Source organism: Haplochromis burtoni, unplaced genomic scaffold (genome assembly GCF_018398535.1).
Source record: "Haplochromis burtoni strain Fernald_Lab_line unplaced genomic scaffold, NCSU_Asbu1 Contig_1521, whole genome shotgun sequence".
NCBI classification, from domain to species: Eukaryota; Metazoa; Chordata; class Actinopteri; order Cichliformes; family Cichlidae; genus Haplochromis; species Haplochromis burtoni.
The window spans coordinates 1,433-6,861 of record NW_024583882.1 but is presented as its reverse complement, the minus strand read 5'-3'; the positions used below and the strand labels follow the sequence as shown (position 1 = coordinate 6,861).

Genomic DNA, 5,429 nt, shown 5'->3' with positions numbered 1-5,429 from the left:
GCTGCCAGAGTCTCTGGACGTGTTGATGCAGCTCATCTGAGGAGGAGAGAGTGGACAAATGCAGACAGCTTCTCTCGTCTGTTGATTGCTGCAAAAAGCTTGCTGGTCCCTGAATCGCCCACCCCAGCATTGTGCACACAGCCACTGGGCCACCAACTGGACCGGTACGCACAGGCTGGGTAGGTATTATCAGGTGAGGGTTATCAGAACCGATAAGTAGCAGGGGCTGGACTTTGTCAAAAGGCTGCAGGGATAAGCCTCTCAAGTGTTTGTATCGTTGTGTCAGGAGGTCAGCGGCACGTGATTGCTCAGCCAGAGTTAATTCGGCGGCTGTAAAAGCCTGGTGAATGTCGTATTTCACTCCCCGGTTTGTCATACCTGACACCTGAAAGGATACAGTGGCTCCCTTCAGCTGTACGATTTCTTGTCGAATCGTCCTGAGGGACAGAATCTCTTCTGTTCCAACAAGGCCAAGGTGATGGACGGCAGCAGGTAGTATGATTGTTCTTTCAGAGCCATCATCCAGGACAGCATATGTGTCCAGTGTTTTCTCCCCATTATGCAACCGCACAGGGACAACCTTTAGCATTACTCGCCCAGAATGGCTGACTTGGTCCAAGAAAACCATGTTAGAGGACGTATTCACGGTCAGGATGCTCTCAGCAGTAGCAACTTCATGTAGTATGTGCAGATGTTGTTCTCCACATGTTGCACAGGGCTTCTTCAAAGTGCAGTTTACTGGGTAATGTCCTCTCCCACATTTCCAACATCGTTTTTTCTCTTTTATCCAGGTAGCTCTGGCAGTACAGGTTAGCGTGGCAAAGTCAGCACAGGCATTGAGGTAGTGCTCCTGGTTATTACAATAAGGACAGAAGGGCTTGAAACGGTCCCTCTTCTTCAGGTGTGGTACAGTGGCAGGGCTCGGAGAAGGATTAGCGGGCTTCGATCCCTGCTGAACCCCAAGCAGAATAGTAGCAGGTTTGACCCTCTGTTGTCTCCCTGCTTTCCGGTCCTTGTACTCAGTATGTGCTGGTATAGCTGGGAAGGGGCTTGTGATTTGGCGAGACACCTGCAATGTCTGGGCCTTCCTTTCCAGCCACTCCGCTAGATCAGGGAGAGTGTATGTACGATCACTGCCACTTTGGATAATTTCTCGATTAAAGCAATGTTCAGCACATGCATCTCGATAGTTAGTGGGGAGTTTGGTGAGTAGGGTGTCCACATGAGACCCACACTTCAACTCTGACGATGAGGGGCCCTCCATGGTGCTGAGCATTCCCACCAGAGTTCCAACTGCGGTAGCAAAGTCCTCGAATGCTTGATAATCTCCAGCCCTGACTGGTGGGGAATTCAGAATGGCCTTCAGTTCCCCCTGCACTAGCTGCCTTGGCTGTCCGTACCTCTGTGTGAGCGCTTGCATGGCACTTGTGTATGGGGTCTGACTGTTGACATACCTCTTTGCCACTTGAAGTGCCGAGGGGAATGTGAGATGATCAAGCAGGATCTGATACTTATAGTCTTCACTTAAATGCTTATACGGACCAAGTAAGCTGTCTAGACCCTTTTTGAGCATAAGAAAATCACTCTCTTTGCCTGAGCTGAATACAGTCAGTTTGGGTTTAGGAATGCCAAATGATGAAGCAATCGCCATCTCCATCATACTCGGCTGATGTGAACTATCTGCTGGGTGAGGTGTTGGATAATAGTGATGACCACGGGGTCTTCTAGGATGATGCACAGGTGGATATGGCAGTGGAGCAGACTGCCAGGCCCTGGGGAGTGCATCATACTGCTGCTCTGGCAGGACATGCTCAGGCTGTAACGGTGTGGTAGAGGGCACTGGCGGGGGCACATGTGGTTCTGGCTGCGGTGTGATAGGGAACACTGGCGGAGGCACATGTGGTTCTGGCTGCGGTGTGATAGGGAACACTGGCGGAGGCACATGTGGTTCTGGCTGTGGTGTGATAGGGGACACTGGCTGAGGCATCATTAGAGAAGCAGGAGGTAGTGAGAAGGGCAATGCAGGCTGTGTTAGCCACGACGGCGAGCAGGCTGAAGGAGCCGTGGATGCGGCTTGTATTGGAGCGTGCTGAACCTCGTGCTGGATGTTAGGTGCAACTCTTGGACTGGGGGGGCGAACAGGGTAACCCTGTTCTAAATGGGGGAGGCTACTGTAATGTGGCTGAAATGCTGCATAGCGGTATGAAGGGTGAGGCAGATGTGCACTCTGTGGGTACGAAGTCAATCTGACCCTGTCCATTTCCACTTCAAGTTCTTTCATCTGCTGGCTTATCGTTTGCCAACATGCTTCCAGCCCCTGCCATCTTTCCCCTGCACTTGCCGTACCATAATGACCAGCTGCATGGTAGTTAGGGGAACTCCCAGGGCTGAGTGGTGCTGCGTAAGTTGATGTCAGTGGTGATGCTGGTCTTACTGTGGTACTATAAAGATGGTGAGCTGGGTAGGTGAGTTCAAAGTCCTCCAGATGTCCGGGAATGCGTCGCACCCTGCTGGGACGGGGACTCAGTGCAGGCTGGTTGTCGTTGAACTCTCTGGGTGTAGCCATAGCGCAGCTTGTATAATCCGGCTCGAAGGACCACTTGTAGAATATATATATACTGGAAGTGCTGGGTATACAAGTCTGGCCTAAGTCTTCGGTCAGAAAGACTGCAGCAGTCCAGGAGTTTAGTTCACCGTCTTTAATGAAGCTTCACAGAAGATATGCACTTATAATTGTGGCAGGTGCAGTATCGGTGACTATAAGCATGGTTGTAGTCTCATTAACGCACACGGAATCACACAAACTGCGATACAACTGCCAAACTGCGATACAACTGCCATGCTCTGCTGCTGCTTTTCATCCCTCACTCTCCCTCTGCGTGATGCGCACATGATCACTGGTGCGCTCATTTGGGTGCGCTTGGTTCTTGCCTCTAGACATCCTGAGGCCAAGTCAGCAGGGAATTTGCACACCGTCCTTCTGTTCTCTCCCGCTTGACCCCAGCTCCCGTGCCAGAACCTGCCTTTGCTTCACGGTTCAAACAGGCGGGGCAGGCCCATCATGTACCTCGGAGGCCGTACCATTTGCCATAACTTCAACGACTCCGGCTGTTCCTTTTCTCAATGCTGCTTTCTTCACTGCTGCTCCTTTTGCGGCGGCGGTGGCCATTGCCGCCCCGCATGCCCCCACAACCCCACCAAGCATTGACTAGCTCTTTTAGCCTCCACACCCATCCACATTTCGGCAGTAAAAGACGCCTTAAAAAATCACCCTAACCCAGACTTCGTCAACTTATTAGTAAAAGGTTTCTCGGAAGGTTTCTTGCACTTGCAAAAACCTGCAGTCAGCACTCAAAGAGGCGATCGTGGCTCAAAGAGTTGGCAGTTCGTCTTGTAACTGAAAGGTTGCTGGTTCGAGCCCCGGCTCGGACAGTCTCGGTCGTTGTGTCCTTGGGCAAGACACTTCACCTACCGCTTACTGGTGATGGCCAGAGGTGCCGATGGCGCGCTATGGCAGCTTCTGTGGGCAGCTGTGGCTACAACTGTAGCTTGCCTCCACCAGTGTGTGAATGTGAGAGTGAATGAATAGGGGAATTGTACAGCGCTCTGAGGGCCCCGAAAAGCACTATATAAATGCAATCCATTATTGTTATTATTATTATTATTAAAGACCCAGAAACCATCAACAGCCTGCTCACCAAGGAAGTCAGGGAGGGTTTCATGATCGGACCCTTCCCTGAACTTCCCTTCCCCGAACCTCCCTTCCCCCTCTTTTGCATCAACCCTCTGGGCATCGCCACCAGGAAATATTCTGGAAAAAACCGCATCATCATCGATCTTTCTGCTCCCCACGGCAGTCAGATTCCAAGTATAAATAGCCTCATTCCCAGCGACGACTATCTCAAATACTCAACAGTGAACCATGTCATTTCTCTTATTAAACTCACCAGCAGAGGTGCATGGCTTTCTAAAGCCGAGATCACAAGTGCCTTTAAGGTCTTGCCGATTCACCCCAACTTCTGGCACCTGTTTGGAGTCAAGTGGAGGGATGCCTATTGCAGACCTTCGGTTGCAATAGCAGCCCCAAGCTCATCGATTCACTCTCCGAAGCTCCATGTTGGATCCTCTCTAACAACCATAAGCTGCCTCTTTCGTTCACCTCCTCGATGACTTCCTAGTCATCTCCCCTCCCATGTCACCACCAGCTCATGGGTTATCCACTCTCAGGTCTGTCTTCTCCGAACTCGGTGTTCCTTTGTCAGAAGAGAAAACAGAGGGACCTTCAACATCCCCGGAGTTCCTCGGGATAAACCTCAACACTGAACGTTTCCAGGCCTCCCTGCCCATCAAAAAGCTCAATCGCATCACCCTTCTCCTCCAAAACTTTCTCCTCGCTCCCACTTGCTCCAAACGACAGCTGCTCTCCCTGTTGGGACACTTAAACTTTGCTCTACGCATAATCCCTCAAGGTCGCTCCTTTATCTCTCACTTGCTTTCACTCGCTGCATCTAAACCATCACTCCTTGACTCCATCACACTGGATGGCTCTTCCAGGGCTGAACTGCGTCTCTGGCAACTTCTGCTCCCTAACTGGAACGGCATCACCTTCTTCTACGATGATCAGCTGTCCCACCCCGATGACGTTCAGCTCTTCACAGATGGCGCCCCTTCTGCTGGCTTTGGGGGCTATTACGGTCAAAGGTGGTTCTCTTGGCCTCCCAAGTTCCGTGAATATATCCACGATCTGTTCCTGCTTTCATCAGCCGTTTACGAAATCTACCCGGTAGTCATCGCAGCCTTACTGTGGGGCCACAAATGGTCAAAAAAATCCATCCTCCTTCGGTCCGACAACTTTACCGTAGTCGACATTATCAACAAAGGCCGAAGCAATTCTCCTTCCTTCATGCGGCAGCTCACGTGGTTATCAGTCACCCATCAGTTCCTAATCAGAGCAGAACACATTGCAGGCCACTTCAATTCCTTTGCTGACTCCCTGTCTCGTCTCTCCCTTCAGACATTCAGAGCCTTGGCGACCCACGCAGAGGCAGCTCCGACCCCAGTTCCTCCATTTTCCGCCACGATGTTTGAGATCTAAATCCCAGCATCGCAGAACTCATCAACATCTCCCAAGAAGCGATTATAAATAGCCTTGCAGCAAGTACATTGTCCTCCTATTGGACCGCTTGGAACACGTTCCGTTCATTCCATCATAACTTCAACCTGCCCTTCCCGTCATTCGACATTGCAACAGTTTCCAGCTTCATATCTCATGCATTCCGGTTCCTGAGCATCAAAATTCCCACCATAAAGACATACCTCAGCGGCATCAATTTCTTTGCCAAACTGCTCACAGGTTCACCATGCCCAACCATTACATCATCCCAGATATCACTACTTATCAAAGGTCTCCAGTGTCAGTCACCTGCCAC

General features: G+C 50.9%; 1 pseudogene; it reads left to right on the top strand.

Moving 5' to 3' along the window:
* The first annotated feature begins 3,790 nt into the window (after positions 1 to 3,790).
* On the top strand, positions 3,791 to 5,095 carry LOC106632707 (annotated as a pseudogene).
* Positions 5,096 to 5,429: the final 334 nt, after the last annotated feature.